The following is a 23,114-nucleotide window of genomic DNA, read 5'->3' on the forward strand; positions in this document are numbered from 1 at the left end:
GTGTACACTGTCATCCAGACTGCCCTCCCGGGCTGGCAGCTGAGCAGAAGGGCCACAACCAGCTTGTCCCATAGCTTCTTCACCAGAACCATGGTTCTTGATGGCTACAGACAGCAGGCACATCAACCCTGCCAAGCTGCTATTTTTAAACAGCAATAGACCTGAAACTAAAGTTGATACAGCTGTATGTACTCTGCCCACACACACACACAAAGTTCAGGACACCCTGCAGGATGTGAAAGACTGCAGCCTGTACTCTGACCTAGCCCAGGGTCTCACTGTGCTTGGAGCTGGAAAAGCCTTTAGTGAGAGACCACTCCTCATGCAGATTTCGCTGACCAGACAAACAGGCCTCGCAGAGACAGCAAAGCAAAGGGAGAGCTGTTTGGGGGCACACAGCTAGTTTGGAGAGGAGCCAAGCCCAGTCCCTGGGCTCCCAGTACAGTACTCTACATATTGAAGCAGTTTCTCAGACCAGTTTCAGGTTCAAGGCCTCACCCATAAGACAGGAAGCCTCTCTAAGATCAGAGTTGCCTCCTCCTTGCTGACAGAAGAGCCAAGCGGTGTAAATCAAGACCTGAAAGGATCTGGGTGGGCTCATCTGTGTCACAGCACAAAGCGCAGCCCAGGGATGGCAGTGGAGTGATACGTTGGCCAAGCCCTCCTTGCTTCCTTGGAGCACCACTGCCACAAAAGCATCAACCCTGCTAGAGCAGCTGGCCTGCTCACCCACATCAAAACTGGAACTCACAGAACCAAGCCTCTTCCAAGCTCCTTCCTCAGGACAGTTCGTCAGTTCCACAGAAACGCTTGCAAGCTAACCAAAAAATGAAGCGTCTGTAGCGTCTACAGACGCTTTCAAAAGGAGAGCTCAGAAACCAAATTTATAACACTGCTGGATGCTCAGAACTGTGGGCTCATAGGAGATACTGGGTTTACATCACTGATCTCTCTCCCCATCCCAGCTGCCTTCTCATTCCTGGGGTTGGGCATCCCCACCTCTCTCCTCTGCTCCCACAGGGATTAACAAGTCCATCTCTTCTTCTCTTGCTAACACCCTTCAGGAATCCACCACCGTCTTCTTTTACAATATCTGATTCTCACCATGAAGTTCAACTTGAAGCAATCACTCCTCACTCATCCTTGGCTCCCATTCGGCTGCTTGCAATTTTGACTTGAAGGACAAGTTTCTAGTAAGGTCTGTTTTGTCGTCTCCCTCACTGCTAGATCAATTCATCTTATCAAAAATGTTACTGTTCCCCACACTGTGCTTCACTCTGCCCCAAACAGCAGAGACTGTAGCTAGTCCCAAGGAACTGGAGAGCGGATAACACTTGTGCACAGCCAGGCACAGAAGCAAACCTACCATTTCCCTTCCCACCCTGCTCCCTCAGCACTTCAGATGAGTCAACCTTCCCCATCCTAGCAGGGTTTGGCCAAACTAAGCTGTCGGCTCTGGTCCCTTTAGAGGTGCAGATAATTGCGTTAGCCCATGCGAGGAACTGCTCTACAGGGCTGAGATTCCTCCCCCTGGCCCTTGGGAAAGGCTGTTTACACAGCTTTTTATCCTTCTGCAGAAGGAAATAAGCATATAGCTGAGAGCAATAGGCAGGCGTGTTGCATTATTAACCTCTCCCTTGCTGCAACATGAGAAGGATATGGAGCACTATCAGTCAGCGTCCCCCAGAAGTCCTGCCCCCATGCTCTGGGTTGAAAGACCTGATCACATGGGCACTGTCTAGCTTATGAACACCCAAGCTAGAGGACCTGGGTGGGTTTGAACCAGGTATGTCAGAGCTGTACCCTTCCTGCCAGCAATATTGCACTAATCAGATCAAAATCACAGAGGAAACGTACACATTCAGTGTCTTGCAGAGAATAGAGCTGCAAAGGCAGAGACAAGGGCTGCAATGAGGATCGAAGGGGAGGACAGAAGTGCTGGCACAGGCACCTCACAAAGCAACCACAGGGATGCAGACAGGAATATCCAACTATACCCATTTTAACCCATGAAGAAACTCTAGTACTCAGGTGAAGAGAGTACACTCCTGACCACAACACTCATTTCATAGATGCCATCAAAACATTCCCTACTGAAGAACTGGAGTGAGATCACTTACCCATTTGCAACTTCACAAAATCCCAGATTTGTAGCCCATAATCCCCTACAGTCCTGGTAGGCTTTTTTTCCTCCTGAGAAGACGAGGGGAAAAAAGTTGTCTTCTTTTAGCCATGTTCTCCCCTGCTATTTACCCTCTTTTGAGCAATGCAATCCCACATTGCAGGAAAGAACATTGACTTTTTGGCAGCACAGACCTTGATACACAGCCCTGGGCTTGCTGTCTCCCTTTTTAATACCATGCTGGGAATCAATTTTGTTTCCTCACTTTTTGCTTACTTTCCATCTCACTTCTAAACTCTCAATAGCTCCTCTCCCCACTCTTCTCTAAATTAACATAACATTTCAAACACCTACATTTTGGAGACCCAGATATTAGCTGTGCAGCCGCACAGCCTTTAAATTTAAGGAGTAGATTGCTTTCTCTCCATCACCCTTTTAAACACAGCAAAGCCCATGGACCCCATGACTACGATGCCTCTTGGGTTCCCTTTTCCCCTTAATACTATGAAACCATTTAATCTAGCCAGCTGTCTTAGGGTATAAACACAGAAGAAAAATAAATTTTAAAACCTCAAAAAGTTAATTACAGTTCAAAGGAAATCTTTAATGTGGAGGTTAGCAAGCCAACAACTGAGACTGATCATCAAGGGATGACATCACAGGAAGACAGGCAGATTTTGGACACAGGTTCAGGCCTGATTCAGCAAGGTTATCACATAGTATCTCAGTCTAAGCAAGAGATGAGACAGACATCACAGGCACTCATCCCCCACGGTTACCGGATGGCCCAAGAACTTTTCTGGAGGTTGAAGCTACCTTCACCCTGACTGTCTTGGCCCCATGTTTCCTCTGGTGGCTAAAAATCCACCTGAAACCTCTGATGCTGATGACAGAAAGGTGCCACAATACCAGACTGTTGGCCCAGGGTCTCTCCTCCCTATTGCACAGCTCCTCCCCCAGCAGGTCCTGCCAGGGCTCTCCATCCCACCCAGTGCCACATGGCACCACAGGCAGGGGACCCCTTTCAGCACCTAGTCACGCAGTACCTCTCCTTTTCTTCCTCACTCTCCTGCAGAGTGGAAACAGCACTACCAGGCAGAAGAGGGGAGGAGGATGTGTCCTGTCTCCAGCCCCTCTCCCAGCTGTAGGGACAGGGGCTACAGGTAGCATTGCTCCAGGGAAGGGAAAAAAGTAGGAAGAGAGATAGCCAGACTAGGCAGCAACACCCCAAATCACAGAACTGGCTTCCAGGAACATGAGTGCTGCTTGGCATCACATTTAAAGTCGTAATACCTCAGCACCCATAGCCCAGCAAGACCCTGCCATGATCACTCCCAGGACCACACTGCTTCCCTCTCCTAGCTTCTCCTCCAGACCAAGGAAAAACTCTTACTTGCTTAACCTGGTCCACAACATCTTCCATCAGGATTTGCAGCTCCCAGCATCACTCGACAGCCCATTTGGGGTAAGATTGGTCCAGAGCCCATGGGGAAGGTCCCCTTAGCTCCTGACTTCACAGGACGTCTACCATCCATAGCCCAAGCAGGTTTATTATCTCTCCTGCAGAGCACTTTCAAACACCAATTCTGTTATTTAAAGCACGGGAGAGAGAGATAAGAAAGAAAAAAGCTGCAAGTGGGACGCAGGGAAGAGGTGAGCCTTGCCTGCGACATACGTTTCAACCTGAGCTCACAGGAGCTCCTAGCTCCACTACAGCAATTACAGCAGCTGCGAAGCACCATGCAGTATTTGGAAGTAGTGCTATGAAAAAGAGTAGCTCATTTTATTTATCACTTACAAAGCACTGAAGGAAAAAATAGTTTTCCTACACACAACACAGCAGTAAGATGCTGGAGGCAGTCTGCAAGCACCACACTGCCCATGAGAGCTGCCAGCTCTGCTGTGCAAGAAAGTCACAAACCAAAGCACAGACCACAGAAGAGCAAAGCTGCACGTGACCTTACTTGCTCTCAGTAAGTTGCCTTCACAGCCCCCATGTACTCACACAGTAGCTATCTCCAGACTGCCATAAGGAGTTTGAATTCATGCGAAATCCCAAGGCAATTATTGTTTTGCCTAAGAATGGACTTCTGGATTGCCTTTTATTAGTCAAATATTTGACTGTATTTGCATCTGAAAGTCTCTTGCCAAAGAGACTGGGAGTTTTTGTTAAACAGCCACACAGAGGCCACGGTGAGCTGGAACCTGAGCCACTGGTTTCCAATTCTTAAACACAGGTACCTGGTGCATCCTTAAAAAGAGGCTCTGCTGTAGAAGCTTTAGAGCCTGATGTCTCCACACTAACTCCCAGCACATCACATTCTGGTGGGGTGAGGATGGGGGGCAGTTTTATTTTCCACATACAGATGGTTCAATTCGGTTTGAAGAAAGTTAAATCTGGTAATTTAACTCCCCTCAGGTTCTCCTTTCAACCTCTCCCCATCCTTCACAAGTCCCAAGAACAACCGCAAAAATCAGATTTTTGTGAAAAACAGGAACGGCCCCAAACACCTGCAGCAGTTTCTCCCTGGGAGAAACCTTCCCATCCATGAAAGCCCAGCTTTGTAATAATTGTAAGGTTCCAAAAGCAGAGGTGAAAAACCCTCAGAACAAAGCAGGAGTGGAAAGAGGAGTTGGTCAGAAAGGCTGAGTGGTCTATGCAGGAGCAAAGGCCTGAAAGAATGAAGCTGCCAAGTCACTGATAATTTATCATTTAAGACAGCTGGGATTTTAGAAGACAATAGCCACAAAAAAATAAAATAACAAAAATTTAAAAATTAAAAACAGGCACAGAAGGTCCAGGTCTGTATTTGTGTCTGCAACCAGAGGCACATCAGCACAAGCAGAGCATCCATCTGCAAGGCAAGGCTCTAAGCCACAGGACCAACTCACCTGGCCCAGAGCCGCCAGCCTTGCTATTTCTGAAGCCTCTTCCTGCCTCACCACACAGTTCTGGTTTCCCATTATCGGGTCTGTTATAGGAGCAGCTCAAGAGGGTGCAGGCTTGATTTGAGCAGCCTCTCTGCCAAAGATGAGAGCAAGGACCTGAGTACCCCATTTGTGACTTCCTCTCATATTGAAAAATCTTCCCAATGCACTCAGGCACCTGATCTCATTATAAGGCAAAAGAGGGAACAGATGGAAACACAAAAGGAGCTGTCAGCTGTCAACCACTGACCCCATCCCTCTCCCCACTGCAGTGGAAGCATGATTGGCTGCTCTGGAAAGGATGACAAGGACAGCAGGCAGCAAGGAGGATTTCAGGTGGGCAATAAACAGCAGGAGCAGATGAAGCTTTGGTAAATAAAAGTTCCTCTTGTCAGGACAAAATTCACCCTCAGTCAGGAACGAAAGGAGACACATGAGGACTGTGCATGTCTGGGAATTCTCCCCTCCCTGCAGACAGGGAGAAGTGGTGGGACAGCTGAACCAGCCATGATGCCGAAAGCCCACTCGGCATGCCTCAGCCTCCAGGTACCAGCAAGTCCAGGAGCACAGTCCAGATAAATGAGCTGGGATCTCCAGCAAGGCCTACAGGAATCTGGCAGATCTCAGACCTCGTGATTTGGGTGCTCAAGCGCTCTCCTCAGACTCTGTTCCTGTCGTACAATCCAGGAGAGTAAGAAAAGGTACATGCCCACCGCTTTCTTCTTCTAGGTGTCTGCTCCATTCCCATCCTCGCAGGGCCCACCTCAGGCAGAGCGCTGCACAGCTTCCCTTAAAACAGGGCAGCATGGGGACTCCCAGGCAATTGGGCCAGAGAGAGAGAGCCTTCCCCTATTATTAGTGGTTCAGAAGTTTGGCTCTGCAGGCATCTTGGGTTACTCTTAAAAAAACACACAGCAACCCTACACACGCACTCCAAGGGTTTAAATTGTAAATAAATGCTCCATGGCAGGGAGAAGCCAGAACCACTCCTCTTGACCTGGAGGTCGTCACATTCACCAGACCAAAGACTTCATTCCTAACTCTTATGGTAGAAAAAAATATCTATTTCCTTAACCAATCCAAATTCTTTTCTTCTTTTAGTTCAGCTGCCACAGCACCTTAAGCACTTTGTGTGCTGCAGTTCGAAGGAATGGTCAACAAAGTGCTGCCCTATTAGCTTAGGGACCTGAGAGTTGTAGATAGAAAAAGTTACAGATAGAAAAAAAAAGATTTCCTTCCATGACAGAAACAGTGCATTAGGCAGATCAAGGATGACATAAGAGGCCAGGAACTTGCATTGATCTAACTATGGCTCTGCTAGGGACCAGAAAAGATATTTGATCTCACTGGGACTCAACTCTCCTACCTGCACAGGAAGTCCAATAGTATTTATTTGGGAAACGGCACAGTCACGAGGGGCTAGTGAACAGCTTGTGTTTACACAGCGCTGTGAATACTACAGTGCTCATCTGGCCTCTTACTATGACATTTGAACAGTTCAGTGCCTTCCATCTAGAGAATAAGGTTTTTTGGTAGAGAAGCATCTTTTATGAGACTAACAGAACCGAAATAAATTACTAAGAAAACTTAACCTGCCAATATCCTTAGACCATGCTGGCTATAGCAATGTAGCATTAGAGCACGTGAATGCAGTAGTCCTGAGAGGTAGGAAAGAATCTCAGTTTTACGGATAGAGAACTGAGAGGCAGATATTAACTGTGCAAGAAAATCAAGGTATCAGTTTACCACACATCAGCTTTTCTATGGGAACTGCCCACAGGCAGGCTCTTATCCCATAAGAGACACAAGGTGACATACTCCACATTTGCTGTGGGGCCAGATACCCAGCACATTCAGTCAGGTACAGCTGCCTACCTCTTGCCTCTGAGAGCTGCCTAAAAACATTGAAGAAAAGGGCAGGGAAAGGGAAAGGGCACTGAGTGTCCATCTGGTGTCTTCAGCCCTCAGCACCCTCCATCTCTAAAGAAAAACAGAACAGCACACAAAATTACATCCAAGCACCATGACCTTCTGGAGGCATCAGCTGAACTTTTAATTGAGAAACCAAGGTCTAACAGTTCCCCTTCAAAACAGCCACAAGGGGAATATCTTCTATTAACATCCCTGACTGCTGCTTCCACCTTTCTAATTAGGAACTGGATGCTAATTGCTCCCAGAGCCACAACATCTTGCTGGGCTGAACACAGGAAGATGGCTTGGGTTTAATTTTCCTACGGCTAGGAGACAGAGGGTTTCCAAGCCTGGTTGGAAACCTGTTTTTTCTAGCTGATCTCATCAGCCCTGAGAGCTCCTTTTAGAAGGGATATCACATGAAAGATACACCTGGGATTAACCACATCAGCTACCACAAACCTTCACAAGGAGTAGCTGGGCTGGAAGAAAGAGCTGAAGCAGCTCTCCAAGAAGCAGATTCAGACCATTTACCCAGCAACAAGGCTGGAGAGGAAGCCAACTCGTGAGTAACATCTCTCACCTCTTCACCAGGAGCCCAAGCAGCAGCAGAGCTTTGCAGGCTGACATAGCTCCTGCTCAGCTGGTTCACAAGCCCTCCCTCCCCAGACAGAGGCAACAGATTAAACAACAAACCTCTCTTCACACAGGACATTTGAGTCCTTAACAGCAGCTGGGGTCCCTGGGCTTAGCTTCTCTCCTCTGCTGCTCAAAGTTTTTCTGCCTCATTGGACACACTGGTCCCTCCCTCTCCTGAACTCCAGAGGGGGACCCTAGAGAGCTCAGACCAGCCTCTACACGCTTTCAAGCTGGCTGGGCTGCCCTTTTCTGCAGCCCATAGTCCCTGCACACAAGGGCTGCCCCTTTTTCTGTTCTCACTGGCAAGCTGAGCCAAAAAGCAGTCAGGGAGGCACATTTGTTTGGGAGGGCAGGATCTCACCTTCCCAATGAGCAGTGCTTCCAGAGTGGACAAACTGATAAATATGTGCACAGGGCTCTGAAGGCGGAGGACCCTCTGGAAATGCCTGTCACGAGTCCAGCTTTTCTTGGCCCACAAGGCTCATTTATCTTCCACAAAAGCTAACACTCACACACATCCTGTCTCCCTGGAAAGTAATCCCACCCTTGTCCTCCTTGATTTAACCACCCATTTGAGCCCACAGCAAACGGCCAAGGCCCAGGAACAGCCAGCCTGACACACGAGGGTCATAAATCAAGTGCAACTTCTCCTGGCCATGAAGCAGCTAAGCTGCCTTTCAGAGAAGCAATACAAAGAGCTCTCCAGGACATCACTCCCAAAGCCCTGCTCGGTGGCCCGCGAGGGCAAGGGCTGCCACCAGTATGGGGCTGCACGGGCTCCTGAGCTTCCCAATTTCCCCCCTCGCCACCCCGACTTGCCCCAAGCTGCCCATACACATCCATCTGGCAGCATCACAGCAACAGCAGTTGTCTCTCCAGTAAAACAGATACATCTGGAAGGGAGAAGGCAGCTAGCATCTGCTCCCAGTTGGAGGAGGCATCAGACAGATATGCTACTACATTTCTACATGTTTTGTAACACATTTTTCTCTTCCTTTCTCTCACTCCTCACAAAGCAGACAGCACAGGTCATGAGTTGGACCAGGAACAGAACTGCGAAGCAGTTTAGGTGGAAGAGACTTTTAGATGCTTCTGGTCCAACCCCCTGTGCAAAGTAAGGCCAATTTCAAAGTTCAATCAGGTTGCCCAGGGCTGTATCCAGCAGTGTAAGTATCTCCAAGGATGGAGATTCCCCACCTCTCTGGATCACATAAGCCTGTACCTGCCTTTAAAGCTACCAGACACAGACAGGTTTGTCCTTGACTATGGCATAGAGCCTGGGCGGAGAGCTGTAGCATGTTGCGATCCTGTGGAACATGTAACAGTTCTGGCCCGTCCTTCTTCTGGAGAAAAATTAGGCTTAGCACATGCCTCAAATCTTTGCCTCCTTGAATAGAAAGTCTCCTGACTTTTTTAGCAGCCATCTGCTGAACCACAGTCTGAGACTGAGATGCCAGCTGCTTCACACCAAAGCAGGAAGCCAGTGGATAGCTGAAAGGCATTGAGGTTATCTGCCTTGTGCATACAAGTGCCAGAGGATGTGCAACGTATCAGTAGTCCCATGGAAATAAGAAACACATTGCCCTGAGAAGAGATCTGTGGCAGAGTTTACCTGGGCACCCATTAAGCAGCCTGCTGGGAGGCTGGGTCATCAAAGATGAAGGGCTAGTGAAGGGTGAGGCTCACCCCAGGCACAGCATACAGACATCAGCCAAAACCAGGAGAAGCAATAGGCCTGAATGCACTCACATGTTGAGCTGGGTTCCTGTGGCAGTCTATGACTCAGACCAGTCTCAGCATTTCTGTAGTCTGGAACCCCTGGTCACACTACAGCCCGTCAGGCAGCCAAGCAAAGCTGAAATATCTGCCCCTATAGTATAAACGGGGGTGCCCTTCTCCAGCAAAAAGCAAACCACGGCTGGATTGTCCAAACTATGTTTTGATGCTGTTCCTCCACCACTGAGCAAGCTGTATCATGACTCACAATCCTCTCCTGACCATCCATATATTTAATGCACCATAACTACCAGGTGATGAACCCCAGACAGTGGCACATCTTTGTCCCTTCAGCTATAATAGCTGCCTCTTCTAATGGTCTTGCAATCCAACAGCACCAAGATGGCCAGTCACTGAGGCCATGGCACGAACACTAGCCCACTCCTCTGCGCATAGGAGGTGACAGGGAATGGTGGGCAGAGAAGCCCTTGGTTACACACCTGTCAAAGAAGGTGGAAAAATAATCAGGGATCTCAAAACTAAGGACAATACGCAGTTGGGAAAAGAATAATAAGTGTCACTGTTTGACAGAATAACTAGTTCTTTAACTAGCAGCAAGAAACATTGTATGGGCTGGATTATCTAACAGGCTCCCATGACAGTCTTTGCAGCTTGCCCTGAAGGAGTGGGTTGCAGCCAGCACAATGGATTAACTAAATCATTACTTCAGTCCAGACTGGCAACCCTGTGCTCCTTGTTGGGGCGTAAGCAATAGTGATCCACGAGTTATCCCTGTCACTAATGCTGAGTCAGGCGTGAGCATGTAACCAACAAACTCCTGATATTGGCAATCAGTTTTCAAAGGATCCTTCAATTCAGTTCTGCTGCTCCTGCATGGGAGGTACCAACCATCTTTAAGTACATTTGATTGCAACAGACTGGTGCACAATTATACCTAGTCTGAGTAGATAAGCCACTCTAAAGTGCAGTCTGCATTGGGACCTTTCCAGTAAGCAGTGCAGGAAGACATGTATTTCCAGACTTGTCCAAAAGAGAAGAGGAAGAAGCTTCAGTGTGCCTGTGACTACTGCTGAACAGAGGAAGAGTTTGATTTCCCCCCCCCCTTCCTTTTTTGGTATGTTGTGCTACTAGAAGTGCTTCTTCTCTTTCCTAAAAAAAATTAAAGGTGATCCTTGGAAGAGTAATGCAGAAAGGACAAATTCTAAACTCAGTAACAGTTGCCTATGTTACAGGAACTGTAACTTCTGGTCTTCCACAATATATCATTATGAAACCACCCAGAGCACCCTGCAGTGGCAAGAGGGGGGTTAACTGCAAAGACTCCTGTCCGCCCTGCTTCCTGGTCTATCAGCTGAATACAAACACACAGCAAGAGATGGGCACCCAGAAAGACAATTGCTGATACAAACCAGAGGGTTTCAATTCACACATAGTAAAGAGAGGCCAGAGAGTCCTAACCAACCTGGCAGGCCTTATGGTAGATGGGCTGATAAAACAGAAATAAGGAAAGGGGTTCCTGAAACATTCCCACGTATAGGTGAAAAAAGGCAGGGGAAAAAAGGTATCATTCCTGAGAGCTAGGCCAGCCAAAAGTAAAACCCAACTCATGAGCTCAGAAAGGTAGAGTCATAGCATTTAACAAGTGCCAAGATTTGCTCTGCTAATATATGCTGAAGCCCTCAATAAAACTGCAACTCTTTTTCCACTGGATGAATAATCCTTTCTATCAGGATGCAATCAGGAGCCTGACTCTGATTTGGCTGGGATAGCTTCTCCTCTGATTAGGAACTTGGAGGTCTCAGCTCAGCCACTCAAGAGTCTTGCTTCCTGGCAGATTGCTTACAGCAGCCCAGGGGATTAGGCACAACAGGGCATTCACTGCAAATCAAGGCAAAAACAGAGCTGCTGTTTGCCTGTTCAAACTGCTGCAAAATATTTTAGTTGAGGAATGGAGGAAAGGATCTCTTTTTTTGCTGATTCCTTAACAATGAAAGGTACACAACTGCTTTCCACCACTCATTTCTATGCCAATTTAAAAGGTAGAGTACTCATTTCTTTCAGGGGTCAGGGCAAAATAACAGGGACTGGTCATCTCCACATGTCCGATATGAGAGTGCACTTAGGACTTGTCCACATGTGACCAGCACAACCACTACAATAAATCAGTGCAAAAACAATAGACTGCCCTAATGCTTGAAAGTCTGCAAAACTACAGCACATGAAACAGCAGGACCAAAGCCTGAAACAAAGATCTGCCCAGTACATGGGAAAGAAAGGGGAAGACTATGCAATGCTGGAAGCATTGGGTTCCTGAGATTAACAGCAGCATGAATGTTACCTAGATAAAACCTCTATATTGTATTCCCATTGAGTAGTCAGTGGGGATGTCCAACTTGCTAAGTTTTTAAGCATGTCCTGTACCTTGCTAGAACATGGCTTGCTAGAGGGGTAAGTCTCCTACAGATCTGCAGCACAAGATGTATTTTAGTTTGCTGAGCCTAGGCAAAACAAAGTTGTATGCTAATGAGAAAAAGCAGATTTGAGTTGAGTGTGGAATGCTGTGAAAGCCACTGTCCAAAGTTCAGGACAGAAGAGTGGAGGGCTTAGGCCTCCATCAAAAGGGGCTACTTCCAAAGTGTCTCCCACCTTCTGGTCAGTAACTTGCAGACCAGCCACATCTTTGAGGAATAGTCTGAAACCTCTGCTCTAAACACAAGACAAGCCCTCAGCTGAGGCAGAGCAGGGGCAGAGTTATTCATAGCCAGGGAATTAGCTAAACTTAGTTTAACACATTAGTAGTGCTTTAGGTGAGGCAGACAAAACTCCCTTATTTTGATCTATCCCGCCAGAGAGATTTTAATCCTTAAGACCCTAGATGCTAAAAAACATTAGTCAAGAAAGAATTTTTATACCGATATACAAATATGATCTCCTTTGACTTGTCCATCATCCCTCCCAGCTCTTACTTGACAAAGGACTCGTTCAGTTCCTTCTTGTGTGACGTTTGCTACAGTACTCACTGATCAGCAAACCGCAGGCGCTCTGTGAAGCCCAAGAGATGGGTAGTTATTGGGAGATTGCTATCAGTCACTACAGAAGACACAAAAGTGCCCTGTGGCACGTGGCTTGCACAATGCACTGGGAGAGGGTTGGTCAAACCATACAGGGAACATCTGCCCACTTGCATTTTCTCTCTCATCTTCTACCAAGAAAACGGCAAAAGCCTGCACAAGCTTTAGGCCAGCCATAACCAAACCACACAGACGAGCAGTAACCAAGCACTTTGGCTTCGGACTGTCATCCAGCAGCCCATCAGTTATCAGAAACACAAGCAAAGCCAGGAAGGGAGTGGATGAGGAGCAAAGGAGCCAAGGGGCAAACAGGACACCAGCCTGACAGACAGGCAGCCAGCTCATCTTTTCTGCTTTCACCAGCCTCATTGAACATCTTCGCACAAGGAGGCCATCCTGGCCTAGAGAGATTAAAGACAGGATGAGGGCTTGGAGCAGAATGAGCAAATCCTCCTCTGCACTGAACCCAGCATTCTGGGTGCTAGAAGAGATAACTCTGCCCTGATCCTCCATACATCACACAGCCTGAATTTGTCTCTGCAAAAAAGAAAAACAGAGCGATTTGTTATCACAGATTCCTTGGTTTTGAGGCCCAGTATCCCCCTCCCAGAAGACATGTCCAAAGATACTTGGATTAAGGGAAAGTTCCTTCAACTGCAAGTAGGAACAGAGTAAATCTTCAAATTTTTCTCCTGCTTGGTCACTATAGAGCTGCCCATCAGCCCCTAGCCAGAAGGGCCCCCATCCTAATTAAAGGCAACATGTAAAAGGCCAAAGCAACAACAGAAGTAACAATTCATTGGTGGCATTTGGCAAGTGACAAAATACAGAAACTTTTGTTAATATCTTTTTGAAGGGAAAACTAAAGTTTATAGGCATCACTGCTGGAAGGCTCTTAGAGGAGAGAGTTAAATACTGCCAATTGACAGATTTAAGAATTGTCTGGGAAATGTCAAATACTGTCAAGATAACGACAAAGCACTCTGCAGCAAAGCCTGTAGCGACGACTCCTATGGGCTTGTCTGAGAGTGCAGGCTGATGGTCATTAGCCCCACCAACAGAAAAAGGTTTATTAGCAATTGGCACAGAGAATTCAGTGCCCTCAAGAGAGAGGTCAGCCCATCAAGAGAATCAGCATCTCCCTTCAGTACTTGCAGCTACATTTGCAATCCAGTCCTGCTGTCAAGAGTCCTCTCCCAGACTGATGGGAGGTCAGCACTCCCAGGCTCCCAAAACTAGTCTTTTGGAAACTGCACTCAGGCCATTTCGGGGGGGGGGGGGGGGGGGGAAAGACATTCCTTAACTCCATCAGAGGATGACTTCCGGGAATTGTCACTGCAGGAAAAAGGAAACCAAAAGGAACTTTGTTTGATTACTCAGAAGCAAAATAAAACCAACCACTGCAACAGCGAGACAGCTATCCCTGGAGTACAGATCTTCACAGCCATGAAATAGCCTTCCCTCTGGACTCCAGCTGCATGAAATTGCTTTATATTACCTTTCACAAAATCCAAAACAATGTGCCTCCTGCAAGTCAAAGAAATGACATTAAGGTTGCCCATATGATTATGCAATGGCTACTAACCCTCTATTACCTTCAGTACCTACAGCAAACCTCCAGGACTGATTCACCCCTAGCAATTTGGATTGTTTTTCCTGAAACAGTAACATTTGTGCCTTCAGCAGGATCAGAGCTAGGCCCATAAGACTTCTCTGCTATTGGATCAAACCCTGTTATCTCTGGCCAGCTTAATTTCCACACTAGCTATGTGGCCTGCTAACCGAACAGCTCCAGATCCTGACTGGAGGTACATGGCAAAGCCAGAGGGAGAGAGCCAGTTGTGAAACAGTTTGACCAAGCTAGGATAACACCAGAGGCTGATAGAAGTTATGTCCAACTGTCCACCATCCCTTCAAGAGAAGTCTACCCCTCTGACACTACAACTATAGGATCAAACACTCCAAGAAAAAGACAGATACCCCATTATTTCCAGCATCCTTGCTTGACAATTCAAGAGCGAGGTGATAGACACCTTAACTGGGTATCTCAGATGTGGTGTAAACACAATTATCCCTTGAGGGAAAAGAAGGGAAGGGAGAAAATGTGGCGCAACATACATTACCAGTGAGATTAAAAGAATCAGAGATCCATGAAACCAATCTAATCCATGATCCAGACACTTTGCACCTCCGCAGATGTTACTGTACTCTGAATGGCACAATATTAAAATCCGTGTTGCGGGGAGAACAGAATGCTTTAGAGATGAGCACATGCAAAGTCTTTAAAAGCCAGTGGAGCACACCTCCTCCCGGGGGCGGCCAGCTCTGTAATTGCCACATTGCTTCACTGTAATGATAAGGGGAAGAGTCAGGACAGCTGCAAAAATTAAATGAGACTTCTCAAAGGGGAAAAAAGAAAGAAAATAACCAAGATCTTTTTACCATACTGTTTGTGACAGGAGGCATCAAAACACAACTAGTGATGGACAGCTGGGGAGAACGGCCAGGATTAGATAAGACAGTTAGGACTGCATACAATTAGGAAAAAACCAAAAACATTCAAAAAGGTTCAAAACCATTCCTTTAGGGAACCTCAGCGTCCCCAGGCAACTGTTCCATTTTGCCACCTAGACACAGGCCACAGCCACTCTTTTCCCAAAAGAGCTTGTAGCAGCTCTAAGGGGAAGGGAGGAAGGGACACATCTCTTTTTCCAGCTGGTGAGCCTGGGCAAGAGGAGCTCTCTCCCGAGACAACACACTTGCTCTTCCTGCATTTGACAGGTGTTACAATGGGCTGTGTTGCTCCCAATCACATATGGTAGGATGGGCAACTGCTCACAGTCCCGTCAAGAGAGTCACAGTGGAAACTGCATCCAAAGCTCAGTAACCTCAGCCTCTCTCTTCTGCTCTGGTTTTATAGAGGCAATCTAAGTTTTAGAAACAACTCCATAGGATTTACCTTTTGTGCTAGTGATCTTCATTAGGCTTTGCCCTCTGTCCGTAAGTAAGAGGGAAAGGGTACATGTGAGTGGACAGAATAAATTGCTTACCTTCTGCAGGGGGCATTCCCTCAGCCCTCCAGAACCAGGAGCCAAATTATCTTTTGGTGCAAGTGTACAAAGTTCAGTTAGCAGAGAGCTTGGCTCAGGTCTCCCTTCTTGGTTACACTGCTTTTTAACAAGTGTTTCATTGCCGAGCCAGGATAAAAACTAGGAACCCACATGGAGAAAAGACCCTGGCTCCCACTCCCTCCTCCCGGCATCCAGGGCAGACCAAACACCCAAGAAAAATACGATCTGGGAGTCATTAGACACAACATCTCATTTATTCCTCACAGCTGCCCCTGTTCTCCCCCCCCCCCCCCTTTATCATTATGGCCAAATTACACAGCAATTGAGCTCCCCCCCCCCCCCCCCCCGCAGGTAACATTCTCCACTAGGTTTTGAAGTGCAGCTCTGAAGTGCAGCTCCATCAAAACAGCCTGATTTGAGATCTGCATCCTAAAGCTCAGTGGGAAGCCAGCAAGTTAAGTCCACAACAAAACATCAGCCTGCCCCAACAGGCCATCCAGGATACAGATATTCCTGCCCTTTGCCCTGTGCTCTAGCAATTGCATTTGTCACATCAAATGCCTGCAACGCTGGATGGCATAACCCAATAAATTGCTCCCTCTTGTTACTTTAGAGCACTCCTGTTGCCGCAGCATTGCCTACAAAGTTTTCTGCTTCACCTACAGAAGGAGACAGGTTACCCAGGCACTTAAGCATCAGACAACAGGTTTGCCTGATGCTTTAGTCAGCTAAGGTAAAAAACCAACACATACACCACACCAAGTCCTGTACAATTGACAGCGCTATCAGAAAGAATGAAGCACCAAGGCACCAGGCCTCTCTCCAAGAAGCTCAGTAGCACTGAGGAGCACTTAGCCCTTCATAAAAACATGTCCCTGACTGCTTTTGAACATGGGGTGCCTGGTGTTTTACTCACTGCAGCCCACTTAAAACAAGTTCTCTTCCGCTGCCCTTTGCCATTTATATACTACATGGTACCAATGTGTTCATAGGACAGAACAATTAGTGAGTCATCTTGCCAGCCACACATAGCTACACTGCAGCCAGTTGGCCAAGTGTGCTTTCAGGTGAAACAAAAATGACTCCAGATTGTGTTAAACAGGAAGCCACGGCCTCCTTTCTCCAGGCACAGCTCATCCCACCCGCAATAGCCCCTCACATTCACAGTCCGTCCATCAAGCCTGAAGATACATTTTCCACTGCCCCCGAGTTCCAAACCACAGGAGTTCCTGTTCTCTCCTTTCTCCAGACCTTCATGTACCCCAGCTATTTTTAGCAGCTCTGAGCTTCTGAAAGGAGCCTTATTCAGACTCCTGCCCTGCTGCCTGGACTCTCCTCCATCTCCATTATTCAGAGAAATGCCCCACATTTATCCCTCTCCCCTTCTCACTGCCCAAGTATTCTTAGCTGACCAGCACTGGGTTCATGTCTGCTTTTCTAAGCCTTTTTTCTAGCTCCCCCAAACAGCTCACCCAGATACATGCAGCTTTTCAGAAGAAAGTGAGCAAAGGAGTTGTACTTCAGATCCTGGAGCTGTCCCCAGACCCTTCATAGGGCCAGCTGCCCATGATACTTGTACCACACTAGCACAGTGGGTATCAAGTCCCTAACTAGTGCCCACTAGCATACAGTAGCAACACACTAGTTCTTAAATAAGCAAAGATCTCACGCATTTCTTCTTAGTGAGGAGGGGTGTGGTTTTTACACAACAGTTTTCCAGCCTGCTCACTAGAGCAAATCAGTGGCCTCCATTTCCCAGAACCTGCTGGGAACTGATTTCCTGGATCAAACAAAAGAGCCCCAAAAAATAACGTGCTTTAGTGCCCTGCTTTGGTTTTCCATTCCCAGCTAGCTGTTGGGGCAGCCTGTGTAATGACTCCTTGTGCAAGGACCATGTGGTTTAAAACTGATCCCAGTTTTATGACATGAGATGTCCCATTTGGGCTCACAGATGGTAAGTAGCAGAGTGTATCACTGATTTCCTGAGTTGCTGTTGTCCTGGAAACCCAAATCAGATAAGACTTTGCAAGAGGCACTGTGATAGCCTAAAAGGGACAACCCGTGCCCCAGAATAGTCAGGAAAAACGTTATCAGCATGATCTTAGATGAAGACATCTTTTTGCCATGAACTGCCTAATCATAAAAGAGCACAAATCCTTAATGATTTAAAAAGTGGACCAGATCTTAGACTCCAGGCCAAGGCTAGAAAGGAATGCTCTAAGGATACACTCAGAGGAGAAACTGGCTACAATAGAACCTGTGGAAATAATAACAAAAAAAGTCAGATAGAAGCTTAGCAATTCTTCCATTTAGTTCCCAGAAGTCCAACAGCAGCACAGGATTATTCAACTACTTACTATATGCTTTTCAACACAATAGCTTCTGTAAGTTTGGGGTAACTCAGTCGAGCATTTGAGTATATGCACACTCAGTGTGTACAAGCTTGTAGTTGGAAACGTTGCATCCTTTTCACGCATTTCAAAGCGTTTTGACCTCCCAACCCCAAACTATGGCTGTGCAAAACGTATTTCCCATACAGTCAAATTACAGATTAAGGCATACCCCATTATCTGTTGATGTGATCTTGAAAGTGTGACTGTTAGCAGTTCAATTTCTCATAAGAATCAATGGGATAGAGAAGGTGCGCAGGCAGTTCAGAAATGCACATAAACTAAATACACAGGGACAGCATACATGGCACAGAGGACAGAGAGACAGAAGTAAAACCCCTGGGGTTATCAGCTGCCAAATCAACATCGGATAACGACAGAGAGGTAAAGGAGATTGACTCCTTTAAAATGCCAAGAGATGACTGCTTACTTGCCTGATGTTTAGCATGGAAGATCCCTTTACAACACAAAGTTAAACTTCATAATGTCCTGGTGACCCTGCCTGACCCATCTTGGAACAGATCACTGTTCTGAAAGGTCTCAGACACTTCACCTGTGAGACTGAAGTACCTGACAAATCTTTCACTGCAAGGGATGGATCACTTGTGATCCATTACATTTTCACTGTCACCTTCAGATGCCTGCTGCTCATCAAGGTCGATGAAGGATGGAAAACAGTCAGAGCAGGGCATTAAATAATCAATAGCAGAGCTCTGAAACAAAGAGGTGACAAATAGCAAGGTGTTACTGTATATAAGTTTGCACAGCACAAATACAGCAGATACTGTAAGAAACCCGGTCCCCAGGTCTGGAAAACTCAATCCCCTCATCAGCAGCGCTACACATAGACCTACAAGGTTTCTTTTCCATGAAGCTTTAAGAGAGAGGGGCTCCACCTTGATCCAAATCCAACCCACCCAAGAGTTATATTACCATTTTGAGGTGTCTCCACAGCACTGAAGCACAAAAAAAAGAAGTCCTACATATAAGCATGCAAAGTTAGGTGGAAGGAATCCAGACATGTAATTACTCCAAGCACAAAACTACATAGTAAGAAACACTGGTTTATCTTCAGAAAGTTTGCAGTAAGTTCTAGCAATACTTCTGCTACTGCTTTTCCTTTGCAGAACTCCTTCCCATACCCACTGTTCAGTTCACTGAGCAGAAAGTGTGTACTCTGGATCAACCCCTCCTTATTTTCTTCTCTTTCCAGTATTGCCAGTCCTAGGACAGACAGTGCCCTCAGTCAAGATTTCTTTTAAAAATACTTTAAGATTCTTTATTTGCTGTGGGATTTTGTGCTGTTAGGCTGGTGTTTTCAAACTTTTTGTTTACTCTCTGCTAAGAAGCAAAGCAGAATGAAAAGCTCTCAATAGTAACATCAATAGCCAGGGATCTCATGAAAAGTGAGGAAAATGTGAAACACTGCCCTCTCCTTCAAGGAGAGCCCTCAAAAACACAGCAGAGCCATGAAGGGTGCCATCAACACCAAATACAACACCCTTATTCTTGCCTTGCTTTAAAAATAAAAAAAAGAATGAAGATCATATGAAGATCACCAGACCATCACCATACATGCCACACCTCAACAGGGACTTTCACATATCCATACCTCTTCTACTTAGTTTGCCAACAAGGCCCTATTTAATTAGCATCACTGAACCTAGTCCTGCTCTAGTGGGTCAAAAATCAGCACATGGATTTAACCATGTTTATTACTTAATGCTCTGTTGCAGAGACCTACAAGGGTCCCTGGGAAAGGCTGCTGGTATAAAGACAGCTGCTCTGAAATTAAGGCATTTTAGGCCAACATAGGACCAGGCCTTAAGATTTCAATAGGAACCAGGATTTCATGTGCTGGCCCTGTTCCAAAAAACCTTACAATTCCTGCATCACATGCACTAAACTCAAACTTCAAGCATTAGGGTTTAGCTAATTTTTCCTGCTCCGTGCACATTTCTCCATAGGCAAAAGAAACAGGCTTCTGAATTTGAAATGGGATCTCCGAAGTTCCTGCAGCAGAGCTTTACTTCCCAAAAAGCAAATATTTACATCCACTAGCACCAGCTGCTTCTTTTCTTCCTCCTCCATTTCATTCCCGGATACATTGTTGGTGCATCTGCTCTATTAATTAAAGTTGATTTACCCAAGACAAAATTGAATCCGTAATACAGCCCTTCAGTGGGAACAAATGACGTTCTAAAATTGCACTTACGTCTTCCGAAATTCCCATGTCCCATTTTCTCACCTTCACTGTTTGAGAAGTGTTTTGCTCTGTTCAAGTCCATAGGGCATTCCTATAGTTGACACCAGAAAGAAGACAGCCTAACCTAACCCTCCCAATGGGCTCTAAGCTCCTGCCATTAATGATTACATGAGGGGAAGGCAGGGGTTGTTCAGTTATTTGTTTTCACGATCTGATCATTTTTTGGGCTGATCTTTAAGAGAGCAAGGATAGGTGGTATGCTTTGGCTTCTCACCTAAATTGACCTTACAGTGCTCAGCAAGGCATAAAACAGCATATGGCTGGTAAAGCAAACTAACATGACAGATCCAAGGGGCAAAAAGCATTGCCACCATGCATCACCATCCCAGGACCGCATCCCTCTTCCTTGGTATAGTTATTGCCCTCTAACTCCCGGGTTTGCCACGTGTTAGTGCTTCGACCTGATGTTAGCATTAGACTACCAACTTAGCACCCCCTTTGGTTTCTTAAGGGGGAATAAAAAAATACCCAAGCATTTTTCTCCATCTCCTTTGAGATGCTTTAGTAACAGAACACATGGAAAGTCAGTTCTACAAACAGCAGAGTCCCTGAAACCTTGCTTCCTAGAGACGTGCGTCCAGGTCAACCACAAACATCACCTCTGAGCCACAGGAATGGCTCAACTCACACCTTCAGCAGGGACACTCACTGCATCTCATCCTTCTGATCTAGTCTTCCTTTGTCACAACATTTGTAGGAACTTGACATCTTCCACACATTGCTCAGTGGGTTCAAAAAGACACGGGATAGGAGGGAGGGAAGAGTACAGAGACAACATAATCAATTTTGACTCCCTCTGGAAACCAGACTAAGTCCTCAGCGAACTGCAAAGGAGGTTCTGTCCCTGTTTTTCCTGGTTCCTACTACATCTGAACACCTTCCCAAGATCCTGCTGGCTATTTTAACAGTACCAGTCTCCCAGCCTCCGCGTGACACTATTAACCACAAGGGCCAACTCAGTCCTCATACCTTAATGCTGGATTCAGTTTCACCTCTGCTGTGAAAAGCCACAGTAGCAGAGACCTTAAAACTTCATCTGCCTTCGGGGGGAATAAATACACAAGCTTGCTCTAAGAGCAGATGGTGTCTGAAGAAAACCATGATAATTAGATTCAGAGCTGTAGATTTCCAAGGGACTTCTACACTTCAGCACCAGACCTCTAGGCCAGAGCAGCAGTTATTAAAATTATAAATTTCACCACATTTTATTAATTGCTAATTACTGCTTCATTACTTCCACTTATGCTCCTGAGACTGCTGCTGTCACCACTTCCTTCAGGAAGCAATTCAGCTCATTTCAAAACTGCAAGAAGTGATGTGATGATTACAGTCAGGTACCAAAACAAAGCCGGTATTTTCTAAGCTTGCTACATTTGCTTATCCCCAACCCTACTCAAAGGACTGATACACATGCTAAATGCACTTTAGCAGGATCATACTAGAGGACTCGAAACAGAACCAGCCTAAAACTACAGTTCTAGCTCCACTTAGCATACCAAGACCATCTCAGCATCCAGCCTGAGGAACGATTTCTGTCTCATCCCCTCTGCAATTCACAAAGGGACAAGTCAGTAATTCTACACCTGGGCACGATTCTCCTTCTATTCAGACCCCCATAGAAATCTACCAAGTAAAATTAGGATCTGGTCTTTAGCCTCGTTTTCTCACTTACACAAGGAACACTCACTCCAAATGGAAGGTGCGGGAGCTGAGTTGGACGATATCCAGAGATTTGAAAAAGCTTCCAAATCTGAAAAACTGAATTCAAGTACAGAGGCTCATGAACTTCCACAAAACTAGTCAAGAAATTAAGAACCTTTTATATGAATATAAATTTACAGGCTTATACTACCCTGCTTCATAATGGAAATACAAAGCTAATTTAGGTTTTATCCAGCTCCAGTGCTATTAGCTGTGCATCCTAGGCATAACTACTTCTCTATAAACCTACATTTTTATTAACACCCTGAAATCAATTACTTTGTCATTTATAGTTAAGGCCACAGAACTGACAGTTATTAAACACCAAGTCTACTTTGGCTATTTCCATACAACGTGCAAGCTCCAATAACTGAAAACTAGCCCTTTCAGCAGTCTTGCAGAGCAGAAGTAAGGTTTAGATCTAGCCAGGGATGCAGCTCTTTCTCAGAACACCTTGACTGGATCCAGGCCCCTTTTAGTTCATGCTAACGCTCATTCAATGCCAGTTCTAAGAGATACACAGCTGCTAATGTGTTTTAGGTGACAGCAAGCCTCCACAACTGATCAGCACCACTGCTACTGGCCAGGAAAACTGTGGCAGTCCCAGGCCTAAGGCAGATTAGCCCCAAACACACCCTGTACTGCTGACCTACTCCATACAGGGCTTTAAAAACTGTCTGCCCAGCTTGCAGCGTGGCTTGCTCAAGCTAGCAGAGCTGGGGGTACCAGTGTAGCTGCGGTAAGGAAGGTAGGGAACCCCAATTCCCATACTGTTCCCACAATTCGGATGTCCCCATCAGTAGCAGTCCTACTCCAAACCCACGCTCCTCCGCTGAACGCTGTCATCTTCAGACAGCAATGCTCTTTGACACAAATGTGGAGACATTCAGCAGCCACCTTGGCGTTTGGTTTAATTGTGACCCCAAGACAGATTTCATTACATTTCAACTCAAGAATTATGAAGTGCTCTGTCATCAACCTGGGGCAGTCAACTGATTATAAAGACAGTATTTAATCTTCTTAATTCCCTGGAGACTTAAATGAAGGCACTTCACCACCATAGTCCCTTCATTCTTCAGTCTAATTGAGGGTTCATTACCGACTTGCTACTGGGTCATTGTTTTTGAGTCACAGGTACACGACAGTTAAGGACCTAAGGGTACCTCAGCATGACCTTTCATTTATACGAGGCAGCATTCACCCACTTATATTTCTTAGCTATACAGATAATGATCTCTAGCTTTAGCAACAAATAAGATTTGAATATTGATTCACTTC

The sequence above is a fragment of the Struthio camelus genome, chromosome 10, assembly GCF_040807025.1.
Source record: "Struthio camelus isolate bStrCam1 chromosome 10, bStrCam1.hap1, whole genome shotgun sequence".
Taxonomy (NCBI): Eukaryota; Metazoa; Chordata; class Aves; order Struthioniformes; family Struthionidae; genus Struthio; species Struthio camelus.